Raw genomic sequence first — 20,027 nt, 5'->3', positions numbered from 1 at the left:
TCTTCTGATATTTTCTTCAGAGCTCATTGACTGGTGTCCTAGAAAGGCTTCAACTATCTCTTTAGCTCTTTAAATGTAGGTGGACACTTTAGCTCTTACAAAGAAAAGAAGTTCCACCCTAAAGGTGATAAGGCTCCATGTGAGGTCATAGAGTATTGGACATCCAAGCCAGAATAACTTCATTTACTAGCTATGTGTTTGTAGGCATGACACTTAACTTCCCTTGACTCAGTTTCTCCATTTGTAAAATGGTACCAACATCCAGGTAAAGTGTTTAGAAGAATAACTGGCATATAAAAACAGTAAGTGTTAGCTCTTATTTTATGAATAAATTAAGCAAAAGTTAACTTGCAAGAATGCATCCAGATTAGAATCATAGAAATGTAGAAATCATCTATAAATATGCCTATTATTGGAACATTCATAAGGATAGAATGTGGGGTAGGGCATAATGATTTGACAGGCCTGAAGATCCAGAAATTCAAATGTAATGGAAAGTTTGTCTGTATCCAACCAATAGCTGAAGAAACTGGTTTTTTTAAGACAGGGTCTCACTCTGATGGCACGAACACAGCTCACTATAATCTTGATCTCCCAGGCTTAAGCAATTCTTCTGCCTCAGCCCTCTGAGTACCTGGGACCGAAGGCCTGTGCCACCATGCCTGGCTAATTTCTTTTTTAAACTTTTGTAGAGAGGGGGGTCTCCCTGTGTTGCCCAGGCTGGTCTTGAACTCTTGGGTTCAAGTGATCCTCCTTCCTCGGCCGACAAAGTACTGGGATTACAGGCATGAGCCATCAAGCTCAGCCAAAAACATTTTTTAAGATTCTAGGTGTAAAGAATGTCTTCATTCTTAGGTGAAGATGAATACCAATATTACTTCTATACAGTTAGTCTCTGAGCTAATTTTATATCTAATGAATTACAAATAAACTTCATGAGTTAAAGTTAAAAGACAAATTACTATGAGCCTCAATTTTTAAGAATATCAATCCATACATATATTATTTTGTTGTATATTTATCTGTAGCAGATACATTTTATTAGTTGCCCTTAGTATACACAAGTAAATAGAGATTCATGTCTTGAAATATTATACCATGCCATAATTACAAATGTTCTCCACCTTGCTATGTTTTCACTGTTTCTCTTGCCAAATGACCTCAATTTGTCAACACTAAAGAAAAACGGCCAGGCGCAGAGTGGTGTGGGCCTGTAGTCCCAGCTACTTGGGAGGCTGAGGTGGGAGGATTGCTCGAGCCCGGGAGTTCTGGGCTATAGTGCAGGAGTTCCGGGCTGTAGTGTGCAATGCCAATCAGGTGTCCACACTAAGTTCGACATCAATATGGTGACCTCCTGGGAGGGGACCACTAGGTTGCCTAAAGAGGGGTGAACTGGCCCAGGTCGGAAATGGAGCAGGTCAAAACTCCCGTGCTGAGCAATAGTGGGATTGCTCCTATGAATAGCCACTGCATTCCAGCCTGGCAATATAGTGAGACCCCATCCCTAAAAGAAAAAAAAAACATTAAAAAAAATCATTTTCCTAGGCTGTATTCTTGTTAATATAGCACATTAAAATGTACCTTAAGTATCATAAGAATGTGACATGCTGCTACTAGAGATCACATTAATTTTAGTAGATGAAAACAAAAAGAAGCAAATAGGAAACAGCGTAAATATTTTTTCTCATGTAACCAAATGTTTCAGTATTACTGCAGAGAAAATTTGATCTAATCTTGTCCTTATCACATTTTGGGTTCTAATGTATCAGTGGTGCCTTCAGAAATGAACACAAGCACTTTATTTTTACTCCTGTGCCTTGTACTGTATAATGATAAGCTGAGATTATAATTTCGAGTGGTGTGTTTTGCAAACTTTAAAATTATGGTGATGGACTGGTTAAAGTTATGATTTATTTTAATTAATATTTCCTTTTGATACTTACCACTCTTGGTGTGCATTCTATGGGTCTGGACGCATGTATAATGACATGTATCTACCATTATAGTATCATACAGAGCAGTTCCACTGTCTCAAAACTCCTCTGTGCTCCTATTCATCCCTCCCTCCTCCTCAACTCCTGGCAACCACAAATCCTTTTACTGTCTCCACAGTTTTTCCCTTTCCAGAATGTCATACAGATGGATTAACCAAGTGTTTTTTGTTTTGCTTTGTTTTTTCTACAGATGGCCAACTTAGGTCACAGTGCTCTTGTAGCACTGGCTTGGGAATTTAAGGGTCACTCACCTGGGAATTGTAAATTTTATTTATATGATAGTGATTAAAAATAACTTACGGCCAGGCGCAGTGGCTCACGCCTGTAATCTCAGCACTTTGGGAGACCGAGGTGGGTGGATCATGAGGTCAGGAGTTTGAGACCAGCCTGGCCAACATGGTGAAACTTGTCTCTACTAAAAATACAAAAATTAGCCAGGCATGGTGGTGCGCGCCTGTAGTCCCAGCTACTCAGGAGGCTGAGGCAGGAGAATTGCTTGAACCCGGAAGGCAGAGATTGTAGTGAGCCAAGATCGCACCACTGCACTCCAGCCCGGGCGACAGAGCGAGACACTGTATGAAAATAATTAAATAAAAATAAAAGTAACTTACAATGACGGAGCGCAGTGGCTCATTTCTATAATCCCAGCACTTTGGGAGGCCAAGGGGGGTAGATCACTTAAGGTCAGGAGTTCGAGACCAGCCTAGCCAACATGATGAAACCCTGTCTCTACTAAAAAATACAAAAATTAGCCAGGTATAGTGGCGCCTCCCTGTAATCCCAGCTACTCAGGAGGCTGAGGCATAAGAATCGCTTGAACCTGGAAGGCAGAGGTTGCAGTGAGCTGAGACGGCACCACTGCACTCCAGCCTGGGTGACAAAGAGTTGCTCTTTTTTCTCCTGTCAGCTCAGGTTGTTGCCTTGATTTCAGAGAAGTTGTGTTAAAAAACAAGAATTTTGGCTGGGCGCAGTGGCTTATGCCTGTAATCCCAGCACTTTGGGAGGCCAAGGCAAGCAGGTCACGAGGTCAGGAGATTGAGACCATCCTGGCTAACACGGTGAAACCTCGTCTCTACTAAAAATACAAAAAATTAGCCAAGCATGGTGGCAGGCGCCTGTAATCCCAGTTGGGTGGCTGAGGCAGGAGAATCACTTGAACCCGAGAGGCAAAGGTTGCAGTGAGCAGAGATCGTGCCACGGCACTCCAGCCTGGGTGACAGAGCAAGACTCCGTCTCAAAATAAATAAATAAATGAAATAATAATAATAATTTTATTTAAAATATTATTTAATATAGAGATGGTGGTCTCAGTATGTTGCCCAGGCTGGTCTCAAATGTCTGGCCTCAAGCAATACCCCCACCTTGGCCTCCCAAAGTGCTGATATTACAGAGGTGAGCCACCACACCTGACGTGGAGAAGCTCTCAAACTCAAGCTCATTTTAAAGTAAGCAGTTAAGGCAGATAACTCAATCAACTATGGTAGGACTAGGAAGGATTAAGTCTGTGGTCTTCTCTGGACCACACCATTCCTTAGAGACTTGGCTGAGTCTTGCCTAACAGATGCAGACATACACGTGTTATGTGCCCTTTATAGTTCCCTTGTCTTCTGTCACGGCATTTACTGTAGCTCCCAGAGTGTAATAAAAGAAAAGGCCTGGCAAAGCATGGTAGCTCATGCTTGTAATCCCAGCACTTTGGGAGGCCAAGGCAGGCGGATCATGAGGTGAGGAGTTGAGACAATCCTGGCCAACACAGTGAACCCCTGTCTCAACTAAAAATACAAAAATTAGCTGGGCGTGGTGGCAGGCACCTGTAATCTCAGCTACTTGGGAGGCTGAGGCAGGAGAATCGCTTTAACTGGGGAGGTGGAGGTTGCAGTGAGCCGAGATGGCACCACTGCGCTCCAGCCTGGGTGACAGAGGTAGATTCCATCTCAAAAAAAAAAAAAAAAGAAAAGAAAAGAAAAGTAAAGAAAAAGCCAATAGAAACTTAAGATTAGGTTCATATATGGTTCTACTCCTCACTGTGAGTATGGCCTTGGGCAAGTTATTTAACCTCTTTGGCTTCAGTTTTCTCACCTGTAAAATAGACATGATTATAGTAATTAGATTACACTTCATAGAGTTGTAATGGTTAAATGACTTGATAAATAAAAAATATTCAGAATAGTGCCTGGAACATAACAAACACTATGTAAGTGTTAATGATAAGTGTTCATGATTTTATCACTATTACACGTGCCTCAGCTTCCAATGTATGTCTGTGTTGTGACTGGACTAAGTGATACATTTTCATTAAGTTCAAATTCTCCCTCAATGCTTCTCACATAAATCTGAGTTAGAAATTCCTTTAATCTCACATTGGATCATTATGTAGTTAAAGCAACAAACAAGGAAATTATATTACTTAAACTTTGAAATTCAAATTCTAATTGACATTTTTTTTTTCTGGTCCTAAATATGCCTGTGTTTGCTAGAACTGCCATAAGAAAGTATCACAGATGGGGTGCCTTAGACAAGAGATATTTATTTTCTGGCTGGGCATGATGGCTCACGCTTACAATCCCAGCACTTTGAGAGGGGAGTTCGAAACCAGCCTGGGCAACATGGTGAGACCCCATCTCTACCAAAAAAAAAAAAGAAAAAAATTACCCAGGTGTGGTGGCGTGCGCCTGCCCAGCTACTCAGGAGGCTTATGTGGGAGGATCCCTTGAGCCTGGGAGGCCAAGGCTGCAGTGAGCTGTCATGAACCATTGCACCCCAGGCCTGGGTAACAGAACAAGAGCCTGTCTTAAAAAAATAAATTTAAAAATTTTTCAGTTATTTTCTCACAATTCTGGAGGCTAGAAGTCTGAGGTCAAGGTGTAGGTAGGGTTGGTTTCTCCCAAGGCCTCTCTCCTTGGCTTATAATGGCTGTCTTCTCCCTATGTCTTCACATGGTCTTACTTCTCTATGTGCCTGTCCTAATTTCTTTTTCTTCTAAGGATATCAGTAAAATTGGATTATGACTCACCCTAATGACCTCATTTTAATTTAATTACCTCTATAAAAATTCTGTCTCCAAATACAGTCACATTCTGAAGTACTAAGAGTTAGGACACGAACATAGGAATTTTGGATGGACATAATTCAGCCCATTAAAATACCACATCACTTATATCTAACTACTTTTCTATAAAGCTGGAATAACTTATTGATACCTAAATACAGTATATGAACTCTATCATAATTATAAGTCAGTGCAAATAGTTAAAAATTGTGGGAAAACACAATTATTGATACCCAAATCCATGTGAAAAGAGGTCTTCCCCAAATTAAACAGAATGCCAAGTCATAGCTTAACTACAATGATGAATAGCATCATAAATAAATGAATTTCCTATAACTATTTCTTTATTTCACAGAAAATAATATTTTTAAGAGAGTTTACTTGTAAACTGTCAGTGAAGATATGCCAAATGCCAAAAAATCTATAAAAAGATGAAGTTATATTTTTGTACTTGAAAAATGGTGATGTTAAATAATTTTTAAAGCTAATTAAAAATTAACTTTAAAAATAGATGTAAAGATAATAAAATGTGAAAATGCAAAGGACATTAATTCAATTTAAAAATTTAGGTTTGGCCGGGTGCAGTGGCTCATGCCTGTAATCCCAGCAAGTTGGGAGGCTGAGGTGGGCGGATCACAAGACCATCCTGGCTAACACAGTGAAACCCCGTCTCTACTAAAACATACAAAAAATTAGCCGGGCGTGGTGGCGGGCACCTGTAGTCCCAGCTACTTGGGAGGCTGAGGCAGGAGAATGGCGTGAACCCAGGAGGCGGAGCTTGCCGTGAGCCAAGATCGCGCCACTGCACTCCAGCCTGGGTGACAGAGCGAGACTCCATCTCAAATAAATAAAAAATAAAAATTTAGGTTGGTTTCAGAAATACTTTAGCGTTTTTTTTTATTAAGATTATTATTTTGTAAGTCCTGAACCAAATTTGTGTCTTGCTATTAGTTGCCAGTTTACAAATGCGTTGGCCCCTGAATCTGTGTCTATATTAATGCAAACTTGGGGGTAACAGAACAAAAGTTATCAATAGAATATTAAGAATTACAGATTTTAGTCCTAGGTTCCAACCAGACTTACTCATTTAATATTGAAAACAAAAAAATGGAAATATTTGGAGGAAAAAATATAATAAATTGAAGCAGGGACTGTATTATAAACTTTAGAATAGGTTTTGTCTGGGATTAAATAAATTTGTTCAGGAGCTAGGCTCAATAAGTTTTGAGTAGAAAATCATTTTAAAACAAAAACATTGTAGTACCACCTGCTCTTCTAATATATCATTTCTTCCATAGCATGAAGGGACAAAGATCATCTGTTATGCATTTTCTTGCTTTTAGCGATTAATACAAGATCTAGATAATAAACCAGATTTTCCTAAATCCCTTTGCCACTACCAAAAAAATTACAGATAAAATCCCATAATTTCAAATGCACAAGTAACTTTGATGTGAAGCAAGGACTTAAGAATTTTGAATGAAAAGTTTTAAGTGCTATAGGAGTTACTGATGTACAGTTCAATCTATTTGCAACTAATAGCCAAAGAGATGAATTCTAAAGTGCAAGGCCTGAGCTATTCACCATAAAATGCCTTGTTTAATGCTTCTTTAATGAAATCAAATCGTTAAGATAATGAAAATAAAGAGAAAGGTCAAGTCACTGAGGATAAGCCAGTTAACCTTATATCTTATTGCATATAACAGCACAGAGTAAGAAACCAATCATCATAAATTAAATTTCATATTCCTAATGTTATGAATAAATCATCTGTAATTAAATAATGTGCACTGCTTTTCTGAAAAACTACTATTAGTAGTTAGAATTGGTTTGTGTTTTTCAGATTTGATATGTATCTGCCAGGGAACTCCCGATGGAGTCAAAGTGGTATGCTGTACTCTTGGGCACTTACTGAATCTATCTGAGTATCTGAGAAACAATGGGAGAAAGAGAAGCTAATAAAGACTTGAGTAGTAAAACAGCTCAAGATAATTCTTTCAACTCCCTAAATTAGCCTGAAATTACCTTTCATTTCACACAAAAGAAAGCAACAAGTAATTTCACTATACTGTTATAACCCCCTCTCACAATATTTCATTTTCCAGAAATCAAATTCAGATGCTGTACATTGCAAAAGTACTTGTGGGTATATGGACATATACCTCCATTAGCACAAAATTGAAAGGCCAATTTATTTGTCTTTTGCTCCCAAATTTTTTTTTTTTTTTTGAGATGGAGTCTCGCTCTGTCATCCAGGCAGGAGTGCAGTGGCACTATCTGGGCTCACTGCAACCTCCGCCTCCTGGGTTCAAGCGATTCTCCTGCCTCAGCCTCTGAGTAGCAGGGATTATAGGCGCGCACCACCACACCCAGCTAATTCTTTGTAGTTTTAGTAGACAGGGTTTCACCATTTTGGCCAGGCTGGTCTCGAACTCCTGACCTCAAATGATCTGCCCGCCTTAGCCTCCCAAAGTGCTGGGATTACAGGCGTGAGCCACCTCGCCCGGCCTTCTGCCAAATTCTAAACATTTTTTGCAAAAGAGAAATTTAAAACTACACATAACATTGCCATTTATCTTTTAGCAGCATGCTTAAAACACATTTAAAAATAAACTTCATCCTTCTGGAATTTTGCTGATTTTCACCTAAGAAATATATACACAAATTTAAGGTTTTTCTTTTATTGAAGTTTTATTCTTTATCTGAAGTCAAATGGTAATGGTTCAAGTCTGTTTTTGGAAACTAAAATAAATCAAAATGAAAAGGTAAGCGTTTATTTTCTCCATATGAAATGTATCCCATTTCCCATTGTTTTCTACACAATAGGACATCTCAAGTTAAAAAGCAACTTTCACTGTGAACAAATGACCCATAAGAGCAGCAATCAGCTTTTTTTCCGTAGAAACCTTCACTAGTGATGATCTCTACAGACACACTCCCAAGAAGTCTCTAAAATGTTCACTCTAACTTCATTCCTTTTTTTCCTTTCAAGAGAGTTCATGAGAATGCAAGTGAATGTGAGTAAAAATCTCATCATAAAATAGCTCATCTTGAATATACTCTGCTTATAAAGAAAATAAGTAAACTAGCCAGGCTTGGTGGCTCACACCTGTAATCCCAGCACTTCAGGAGGCAGAGACAGGCAGATCACTTGAGTTTAGGAGCAAGATCAGCCTTGGTAACCTGGTGAAACCTTGTCTCTACAACAAAATACAAAAATTGGCCAGGGCCGAGTGCAGTGGCTCATGCCTGTAATCCCAGCACTTTGGGAGGCCAAGGGGGGGTGGGTCACCTGAGGTCAGGAGTTCGAGACTAGCCTAGCCAACATTGTGAAATCCCATCTCTAGTAAAAAAACAAAATTAGCCAGCTGTGGTGGTGTGCACCTGTAATCCCAGCTACTCAGGAGGCTGAGGCAGGAAAATCGCCTGAACCCAGGAGGCAGAGGTTACAGTGAGCCAAGATCGTACCACTGCACTCCAGCTTGGGCAGCAAAGTGAGACTCTGTCTCAGAAAAGAAAGAAAAAAAGAAAATTAGCCGGGCGTGGTGGCACTCATCTGTAAGTCCCAGCTACTTGGGAGGCTGAGGCAGGAAGAATGCTTGACCCTGGGAGGTTGAGGCTGCAGTAAGCTGTGATTGTGCCACTGCACTTCAGTCTCGATAGGGCAAGACCCTGTCTCAATTTTTAAAATAATAATTAAAAAATGAAGAAAGAAAAGTTACCATTCCTCCAACTTTCATAATGTAATTACTATCGGTAAATAATTACTTATGATACATTGATATATAGCAACCCTTCAGTGGAGATTCATATTTTGGATTTATTTATTTTATTTTATTTTATTTTATTTTATTTTATTTTATTTATTTTTTTTTTTTTTTGAGATGGAGTTTAGCTCTTTTTGCCCAGGCTGGAGTTCAATGGCACGATCTCAGCTCACCGCAACCTCTGCCTCCCAGGTTCAAATGATTCTCCTGCCTCAGCCTTCTGAGTAGCTGGGATTACAGGCATGCACCATGATGCCTGGCTAATTTTGTATGTTTTAGTAGAGACAGGGTTTCTCCATGTTGGCCAGGCTAGTCTCTAACTCCTGACCTCAGGTGATCCTCCCGTCTCGGCCTCCCAAAGTGCTGGGATTACAGGTGTGAGCCACCATGCACGGCCTTGGATTTTTTTAAGATAAGATTTTCCTGTGTATATTCAGTTTTGAAAACTAAATCTCATGATTCCTATTAAATATACCTATATTTTTCAGACTTGTATTTTAGAGCTATTAAGGACAATGTTCCCATGCACAAGCTAAGAAAATACATTCAGTTGTACTTCCCAGAATTCAAGCCTGAAACATTTATCTCATTGTCTTGTTTCAGGTAATATCTACCATATTCACAACAATTTCTTAAAATTAGTACATGACTTGAAACCAATTATTTAAAACCAATTATTTAAATAATTGGTTAAAATTATTTAAAAATCTGAAATGCTTGAATGTATTGAGTTCTTAAAATTAATATTTTGTAAGCTACTCCCATTACTCTTTTAAACCTACAGCATAACTGACTGATGCTATGCTCTAATTAAAACACTATACATTATAGTTTGATTCAACAAAAGAATAAATTAGAAGTTGCCTTCAATAAAATAAAAGTCTCAATTACATTCCAAACATCCACCCAAAGTATTTAATAAAAAACAAGGCTTTTATCTTTTGACTCTAGCTAAGGAAGCACATTAACGAATGACAGTTAGGCACCCAAAATTTAATTTTTAAAAAGGATTATGTTTGTAGCATTTATAAATGGACGCCTTAATTGCACTGAAATGATTGTTGCAAACTAAAAGTGACTCCATTAATCAAATGATAGAAAAAGTTACTAAAAAAATAAAAATCTAGGTGGATGTGGTGGTGCATAACTACAGTCCCAGATACTCGGAAGGTTAAGGTATCAGGATCCCTTGAGCCCAGGGCTTTCAGGCCAGCGTGGGCAACAGAGTGAGAACTCATTTCAAAACAAATTTTTTTTTTAAATTCCTGCTAATCTTGCTAATAAATGCAAAACAAGTTCCTACGAAGTGAAGCAACTTTAAATGTAGAGCCAGAATATGGGCATCTTGCTTAAGTGAACTTGTAACAAACACTGTCCTTCGGTGAGTTTAATGACACCAATTGACAGTCTAACAATCAAATGGGAGAATAAAGAATAAAACTATTCCAGATTAATGCATGTGATAGTAAACAAATGTAACCTGCTGAACAATGTTAACCACATTGCATTCCACTTTCTCTCCCTCACAGCTACATGAGGATAGATTACCATTTAATATTTGCAAAGCAGGCCTAATTTGGAAAGAAATATTCTAGGCACATTGTGAGCCACAATTATTTAAATAAGAGTTTTATATGAGTGTGTGGAAAAATTTCCTGGAAAAAAATTAGAGAAATCCCTTCCTGGGCAAGTGATTTGTCTGCTTCAAAATAGATGTTAGAGTTAAAAATATATAATTGACTTTCAAAGCAATTTATAAGAAAACTATCACTTTTCAACTATGACAAAAAATTGTAAGTTTTACAAAAAGTTTTGTTTACTGATATAGTGTGTGACATTTTAGAGTCAGATTTTAAATGGATATGAGTAGAATGTAGGAATCAACAGGAAAATGTAAGTAGCTTCATCAGACATAATCTGTATTTCTTTTGCTTGCTGCCATTCTATGCTCATACCTGATTTTATAAATGAACAAGACAAGCACTTTATCTTTAAGAAGTATTGAAGAGAAAACTGTAGAAATAAATCACTATGAAAAGGTTAGTTTTAACATAATAGTTTCATTTGAGAAAAACTGGACTTTAAACACATCTGTTTACTTATAAACTAATGATTGAATTATTTTTATGCTGAACATTACAGCCATAATAAAAAAAAAACTAAGCAATAAAATCATGAAGAAATGCCAACAACTCTATCTGGGGCAAAGACTCAGACAGAGCTGTCATGATTGCCTTTAATGAACTACAAATGTGGGTTAGCATTTTTAAAACAACTATTATCATGGTCATCTAATTTTTAAAAAAAGTTTAAATCCCCTTAATTAACAGAGTAAGACAATCAAATGGGAAAATCAAAAGTACAATAATCATAATATACCAACTATTTGGTTTACTTAACCTATTTTTTTCTACAACAGAAACAACGTGAACCACAGCTATATTTGTTATACACAAATATTTAAAATTAGTTAGCACTTCAGGAGCAGCAGTATAGGAGGCACATGAGAATAAGAACATCATTATTGGGCCAGGCATGGTGGCTTATGCCTGTTATCTCAGCACTTCGGGAGGCTGAGGAAGGCAGATCACTTGAGGCTAGGAGTTCGACACCAGCCTGACCAACATGGTGGAACCCCATCTCTATTAAAAAACACAAAAATTAGCCAGCTATGGTGGTGCACACTTTAACCCTAGCTACTCAGGATGCTGAGGCACGAATCGCTTGAACCTGGGAGGCACAGGCTGCAGTGAGCTGTGATCATGCCAGAGAATAGACATATTAGAAAACTAGTTCAGTTGGCCGGGTGTGGTGGTTTGTGCCTGTAATTCCAGCACTTCGGGAGGCCGAGGCAGATGAATCTATTGAGCTCAAGAGTTTGAGATCAGCCTGGCCAACATAGTGAAACCCTGTCTCTACTAAAAATACAAAAATTAGCGGGAGTGGTGGTGCATGCCTATAATCCCAGCTACTTGGGAGGCTGAGGCATACGAATAACTTGAACCCCAGAGGCAGGGGTTGCAGTGAACCAACATCACACCTCTGCACTCCATCCTGGATGACAGAGCAAGAGAAAGGAAAGGGAAAGGGAAAGGAAAGGAAGAAGGAAGGAAGGAAAGAGAGACAGAGAAAGAAAGAGAGGGAGGGAGAGAGGAAGGCAGGAAGAAAGGAAGAGGCAGGGGTTGCAGTGAAACAACATCACACCTCTGCACTCCATCCTGGGTGACAGAGTGAGAGAAAGGAAAGAGAAAGGGAAAGGAAAGGAAGAAGGAAGGAAGGAAAGAGAGACAGAGAAAGAAAGAGAGGGAGGGAGAGAGGAAGGAAGGAAGAAGGAAGGGAGGGAGGGAGGGAGGAAGGAAACAAACAAACCAGCTCAGTGTCTTTTTATCTAGTCAACTTCATAAATTATTTAAATTATCTGGGCTAAAAAAGAAGAAACGTTATCTACATGTAGTATTATGTCAAGGATTATATGAGATTACATAAATATATATATATAAAACCTGGCACACAGTAGGTGCTAAATAAACCATTGTTATTGAACTTGATTGGTACAGTTGACAGATAAAATTATCTGTGCATCAACCCAGAAATACAACAGAAGGCCAGGTGCAGTGACTCATACATGTAATCCCAGCACTTTGGGGGGCCACGGCAGGCAGATCACTCGAGCCCAAGAGAAAGAGACCAGCCTGGGCAACATGGCGAAACCCCATCTCTACTAAAAATACAAAAGTTAGCTGGGTGTGGTGGCGTGCACCTGTGGTCCCAGCTACTGACAGGGCTGAGGTGGGAGGATCACTTGAGCCCAGAAGGTCAAGGCTGAAGTGAGCCGAGATTGCACCACTGCACTCCAGCCTGGGCGACACAGAGTTAGACCCTGTCTCAAAAAAAAAAAAAAAAAAGTCTTAATCTTATCTGTGAGGCTTTTGGGCCCACAATATAATTATACATTGGACGCAGAATATGCTATCCATTCACTGGCACTCCAGATTTCCTAGACTCCTATTTCCCTAAATGTATATTATATTGAGAGAGATAAAAAGTATGAAACAATTCAACTGCCATTGAACCATGTCATATTTAGTTGGTATCCAGACTCTTAAAACATAACATTCTAGCCGGGCGCAGTGGCTCACGCCCGTAATCCCAGCACTTTGGGAGGCCAAGGCAGGCGGATCACGAGGTCAGGAGATCGAGACCATCCTGGCTAACATGGTGAAACTCTGTCTCTACCAAAAATACAAAAAATTAGCCGGGCGTGGTGGCGGGCGCCTGTAGTCCTAGCTACTCGGGAGGCTGAGGCAGGAGAATGGTGTGAACCCAAGAGGCAGAGGTTGCAGGGAGCCGAGATCGCGCCACTGCCTTCCAGCCTGGGCAACAAAGCAAGACTCTGTCTCAAAAACAAAACAAAACAAAACAAAAACATAACATTCTAAAATTAAATTTGGTTTGAAACTATTCATTGATATTCATAAAATGGGACATGATTTTGAGTGACACTAAATTTCTCTAAGCACTGACATTCATTTTGAGATGAGAACTGAAGAATTCAGGTTAGTCAAAATGAATCATTAGGAATTAGACACATTCTCAAACTTTTTAATTTAAAGAGATGCTAAGTTTTCAACCTTGGTTTCTTTTGATTATTGAAAACAAAACCTTCTTTTAAGTCCAAATTCTCTACCTTAGAAAACAATTATTTTTAAAGCTCTTTTCCATAATCATAATATTTTTCTACAATGAAACCTTTGAAATCCAGAGAAATTATTTAATCTTGAGAAGTCATCTCATGTGTATCAAAAAAAAAAAAAAGTAGAGAAACAAGTAGGGAACAGGACAGTAATAAACTTTCATATATAAACTCCCTTATGAATTACATGGTATACATCTGACATATTCAAAGGGAGGACTATGTCCAGTGAAGACCATCAGCAACATCATGGAGCATGTTAGAATTACAGAATCTCAAACCTATTCAATCAGGACCTGCATTTTAGAAAAATCTCTGGGTGGCCGGGCGCGGTGGCTCACGCTTGTAATCCCAGCACTTTGGGAGGCCGAGGCGGGCGGATCACGAGGTCAGGAGATCGAGACCACGGTGAAACCCCGTCTCTACTAAAAATACAAAAAAATTAGCCGGGCGTGGTGGCGGGCGCCTGTAGTCCCAGCTACTCGGAGAGGCTGAGGCAGGAGAATGGCGTGAACCCAGGAGGCGGAGCTTGCAGTGAGCCGAGATTGCGCCACTGCACTCCAGCCTGGGCGACAGAGCGAGACTCCGTCTCAAAAAAAAAAAAAAAAAAAAAGAAAAAAAAAAAAAGAAAAATATCTGGGTGACTTACATGCATATTAAAGTTTGAGCTACAATGGTAAAACAATCTGACACACTAATATTAGAAACATCTGGTTCTTTATTTTATTTTATTTATTTATTTATTTATTTATTTATTTGAGACTGAGTCTCGCTCTGTTGCCCAGGCTGGAGTGCAGAGGCATGATCTTGGCTCACTTCAACCTCCACCTCCCAGGTTCCGTGATTCTCCTGCCTCAGCCTCCCGAGTAGCTAGGATTACAGGTGCCCGCCACCACACCTAGCTAATTTTTGTATTTTCAGTAGAGACAGGGTTTCAATATGTTGGCCATCTGGTCTCAAGCTCCTGATCTCAAGTGATCGCCTGCCTTGGCCTCCCAAAGTGTTGGGATTACAGGCGTGAGCCACCACACCCTGTCCTTTTCTTTTTTCTCTTTTCTTTTCTTTTTACTTTTTGTTCTTTTCTTTCTTTCTTCCTTTTTTTATTTTTTTTTTTTGACAAGTCTCACTCTATTGCCCAAGCTGGAGTGCAGTAGTGCAATCATAACTCACTGCAATTTTGAACTTCTGGGCTCAAGTGATCTTCCCACCTGAGCCTCTCCAGTAGCTGGAAGTACAGGCATGTGCCACCATGCCCGGCTATTTCTTTTATTTTTTTATTTTTAGTAGAGACTGAGGTCTCACTATGTTGCCCAGGTTGGTCTTGAACTCCTGAGTTCAAATGATCCTCCTACCTCAGCCTCCCAAACTGCTGAGATTAAGGGTGTGAGTCACCACCCACCCCCAAACCCCCCACTGCCACCCTGATTTTTACATAATAATGAAATCAAGTGGATTTCGTGATGAAATTACTCTATATACTTAAAAGCCAGGAAATCTGGGCTGAAAGGCACTTCAAAACTAAAATTTCCCCTAAACCTCCACTTGCAGGAAAAGTAGATAGAAGGGAAAAAACCTATTAGAGATCCAGTTCATCCTTAGTTAAAATTCTCTCTTCCCTCTCACTCAACCGTCACTTTTCTTTTTCTTTTCAGAGCCCAAGAAGCCAATTTCAGAAAACTGAGTTAAACTGCATCAGAAAACAGCTTTCTGCCGAAGTGGGATTACTGAAAACATAGAAACTCTTTTTTTTTTTTTTTTTTTTTAAAGAGATCACCCAATTATCTGGCTTTATTTCACAAGGGGTAGAAACCTTATGCTATTTCTAGCAATGCAACATAGGTACATGAAATAAATTCTTTCAGGCAATTCTAAGAATGCTATATTTGGAGGCAAAATAAACCAGTTGTTCTCAGGATGAAAGCAATAAATGGTCATCCAAATTACTCAAGAAACTAATATTGAGTTTTTGTCTTCTTTTACAGAGTAGATGATTACCTCAAGTTCTAGAGGATCAGAAATAGTTTAAACTGAGCTCCACAGGAAGTAGGAAATAAGACTCATCATGTCCTACCCAAGAGAATCTGAACAGCTGCTCTTTAATTTGGGAGACTGGGTGATGACTGTGACAAGTGAAAGTGCCTAAGATTTAACTGCGTTGGAGTCTTAACATATTTTATACCCTATTTGACAAAATGGGAGAAAGGGGAGATTAACTGCAGGGGAGAGGAGAAACCTAAACACAGAGAGATTTTCCCTATCCTTTATGTAATAGCATTGATTCCATGGTAGGAAATTAGCACATATATTTAGGAAATAAGTGTGTAAAATACGTTCTCATCCCTTGATAGGCCATTAGTCACTATAGGATTAAGCAAACCAACCATCCAATATCCACCAGAATTCATCTATTGAGACTAAAATACCATCAAGCCACTACTTCTCGTCCTCATTTCTAGTCTTTCTCAGTGCTCACCTTCAAATCATCAAAATAGTTCCCTTAAAATACTTGACTTAAAATAAAAGTAATTAAAAATATTTTTAAATGATCGAAGTCATTATACAATTCAGAATATATTATTTTCATCCATGCCCAATTCTTCCACATTATCATTTGAAATGCAATTACATAATTTATGCTGAGGGGTCTGAGTTTTTCATGTAATTATTCAAGGATGCAAAGTAGATTAATTAAATTTGGGGGAATCTATCTTTATCTCCATTCAAAAAAGATTAATATGTTTTCTCTAAATTACAGAGTTAGAGAACTTAATCATGGATTTATGGATAAACCACACATACTTTTGAAATAGAGTGAATTATCAGCAAAGAACCCACAGACTATTATCTCCTCTGATTTGTCTCCTAGTACATATTTTTATGCCTTTCTCTCAACAAACATGGTCTTTTGTAAGTTTCACAGTCATCTAACAGAGAGGTACAAGAGAGAAATATTTTGTAATTAATGATCTTTGTCCTCAAAACCTCCTATTATCAGGAAGATAATAAAATATATTATGTATTACTCTTTTCAAGGTGATACTGTAATTCAAATGTTACTTTTATGTACAGATCAGATCTCCCTACACAGAATGGAGAGCTTGATGGTTCACAACTGTGAACCATCTCATTGTAGATGTCAGAAACATGGCTGATTTTGGAATAAGAAATTAAAATACAACATAAAAATGAGACAGATGAAGTATCATAAAGTCATCCATTCTTTACTCTCCTGTAAGTGTTAGAATCCCTGTGAGATCAAGCAGGCATCCTCTTTCAGGGGTCACAAAGGCAGGCTGCAGTAGAGGTTATGTTGAACTGGGAATCCGGTTTCATTTCTAGCTTAGGCCAGCTTTGTTAAACAAAGTCGTATTTCTGGGCATTAGTACTACTGTCTTTAAATTACTGACTATATCAGTGATTCTCAAATTGCAAACCCTGGACAAACGGCATCAGTATCTCCTGAAAAATTTTTGGAAATGCTACTTTTTAGCACCCACCTATTTACCGAACCAGAAACTCTGGGCATGGGGTTCGGCAGTTTGTGTTTTAATAAGCCTGCCAAGTGATTCAAATGCACTTTTAAGTGTGGAGATCATTGGATTGTGTGATCTAGCCATGTGGTAATTAGCAAGGAGAACCACCTGTTTATGAGCTTGTTAAGTCAAATACTGTGCCTTACTTAGTCTTAGGACCTAGAATGCCTCAATGAACGAATGAATGAATGAATGAATGGAGGATATCATGTTCATAATGAAGTAATCACATCTCCCCCAAATTCCAGTTGCACTTTATGACCATCTTATGGCAAATGTCACTTTTATTAGTTATTACTGTCATTTGTGCATATGTCTTTATCTTGTCTACAAAACAGCCACCATCCATTAACAAGTTTTTATTTCTATATCTCATCAAGCAGTGATTCTCAAACACCACCATGAATAAAAGAACTTGGAGGGTAAAAATTATTAGTCCCCACCCTCAGTGTTTCTGATTAAGTCTGAGGTGGGACCTGAGAATCTGCATATTCAACAAAGTGCTACTGATGCTGCTGGTTCCAGGACCCCACTTTGAGAACCACTGCCACAAGCATACCTCATCAGGTGCGTAGAAAATTCCTGTGTGAGGCCAGGTGCAATAGCTTACGCCTGTAATCCCGGCACTTTAGAAGGCCGAAACAGGCAGATCACTTGAGCTCAGGAGTTAGAGACCAGCCTGGGTAACATGGTGAAACCCCATCTCTACTAAAAAATGCAAAAAATTAGTTGGGCGTGGTGGCATGCACCTGTGGTCCCAGCTACTCGGGAGGCTGAGGTGGGAGGATCCCTTGAGCCTGGGAGGTGGAGGTTGCAGTGAGCTGAAATGGTGCCACTGCATTCCCACCTGGGTGACAGAGTGAGATCCCATCTAAGAAAAAGAAGAAAGAAAGAAAAAAATTAAAGGGAAGAAAGAGAATAAAGGGAGGGAGGGAGCAAGGAAGGAAGGGCAAGAAAGGGAAAATTCCAGTGTGAGAGTGTTATAATACAAATCTGAATGGTTAAAACATAGCAAGTTTTTAAATATGATTTAATTTTGATATTTAGCTTTTTCAGAATCATATCCACTGTATAAACCAAGGCACACCTGCACTTAGAAAACCAGCACAGAAGAGGACACAGGTCTATAAAACAACGCAGTATACTTCTTTCCTCAAAATTCTGAAACTATTTCGACTTTGCTTTTGACAACTGTACAAAAGTTTAAGTCCAATTAACACTATAATTATGAGCATTGCCATTCCAAGCTATAAGTTTTCAGAACTGATAAAGAACAGCCTACAACTTTTCTTTTTCTTTTTTTTTTTTTTTTTGAGATGGAGTATCACTCTGTCACCGAGGCTGAAGTGCAGTGGTGCCATCTTGGCTCACCGCAACCGCAACCGCAACCTCCCGGGTTCAAGCAACTCTCTTGCCTCAGCCTCCTGAGTACCTGGGACCACAGGCACATGCCACCACGCCCGGCTAATTTTTGTATTTTTAGTAGAGACAGGGTTTCACCATGTTGGCCAGGCTGATCTCGAACTCCTGACCTCGTGATCCACCCGCCTCTGCCTCCCAAAGTGCTGGGATTACTCTGCCTCCCAAAGTGCTAGGATTACAGGCATAAGCCACAGCGCCCGGCTACAAATTTTCATTCTATAATAAATATTTGCCTGAAGTTGACCCAGAGCTTTGAAATACAGGCATTCCAATTCTTCTGGTAATTGTAATTTATTTTTAGTGTTGCAGTCAAAATTACTTTCTTTCCCCTTATCAATAATTTTTTCACTCATTCATTCATTCAACAAATACTGAGTACTGACTTGCACCAGCTTCTGTTCTAGACACTGGAGATAAAAGAGTAAGTCAAAGTCCTTGCCCAAGTAGGTTTAACTTCTAGTGATGGAAATAAATAATAAAAATCATTCAGTATCAGCAGGACTTGGTGGCTCACGCCTGTAATCCCAGCACTTTGGGAGGCCGAGGCAGGTGGATCACCTGAGGTCAGGAGTTTGAGTCCAATCTGGCCAACATGGTGAAACCCCTCTCTACTAAAAATACAAAAATTGGCCGGGAGCAGTGGCTCATGCCTGTAATCCCAGCACTCTGGGAGGCAGAGGCGGGTGGATCACTTGAGGTCAGGTGTTTGAGACCAGCCCGACCAACATGGTGAAACCCCATCTCTACTAAAAATACAAAATTAGGCTGGGTGCAGTGGCTCATGCCTGTAATCCCAGCACTTTGGGAGGCCAAGGTGAGCAGATCACCTGAGGTCACGAGTTCAAGACTAGCCTGGCCAATATGGTGAAACCCTATCTCTACTAAAAATACAAAAATTATCCGGGCATGATGGCGGGTGCCTGTAATCCTAGCTACTCTGGAGGCTGAGGCAGGAGAATCTCTTGAACCCAGAAGGTGGAGGTTACAGTGAGCCGAGATTGCGCCATTGCACTCCAGTCTGGGCGACGGAGTGAGACTTCATCTCAAAAACAAAACAAAACAAAAAATTACCTGGGTGTGGTGGCATGCACCTGTAGTCCCAGCTACTCGGGAGGCTGAGGCAGGAGAATCACTTGAACCTGGGAGGTAGAGCTTGCAGTGAGCCGAGATCGTGCCACTGTATTCCAGCCTGGGTGACAGAACAAGACTCCATCTCAAAAACAACAACAACAAAAAATCATTCAGTATCTATAGTGTCTAATGAGCGAAGAAATCTCATTCATGAGTTCTATACATCATGAATTTAAATGTGCATTTTAACATCATTTTTCCTAGTTCAAAACAGTAAAACATTATGGCTGCAGTTCTAAGTAAACACTTCAATTACTTAGCAACCTACCTGTTCTTAATTTTCAAATTCTACAAACACCAGTTTGCCTTTGACCTTCCTCAACCTTCTATTCTTAAGAACTACACATTTAATCTAAGGAAAGATATGTTTGAATATATTACATATATTCACTATGGCATGAAGCAGACAGTTATGTAAGAAGCGAATTATGGTTGCTA

At 39.4% G+C, this 20,027-nt stretch overlaps 1 long non-coding RNA gene across 1 annotated transcript in view; it reads right to left on the bottom strand.

Annotated features, from left to right (window-relative positions):
- LOC134732898 (uncharacterized) overlaps nt 1-19,901 on the bottom strand; it is a 28,033-nt gene extending 8,132 nt beyond the window's left edge. Inside the window, exon 1 of the long non-coding RNA XR_010116464.1 lies at nt 19,530-19,901. This is a non-coding gene — a long non-coding RNA (uncharacterized lncRNA). The remainder of the gene's footprint in view (nt 1-19,529) is intronic.
- Nucleotides 19,902-20,027: the final 126 nt, after the last annotated feature.

This window comes from Symphalangus syndactylus, chromosome 17, assembly GCF_028878055.3.
Source record: "Symphalangus syndactylus isolate Jambi chromosome 17, NHGRI_mSymSyn1-v2.1_pri, whole genome shotgun sequence".
In the NCBI taxonomy this organism is placed as follows: Eukaryota; Metazoa; Chordata; class Mammalia; order Primates; family Hylobatidae; genus Symphalangus; species Symphalangus syndactylus.
This window is presented reverse-complemented; position numbering and strand designations above follow the sequence as displayed.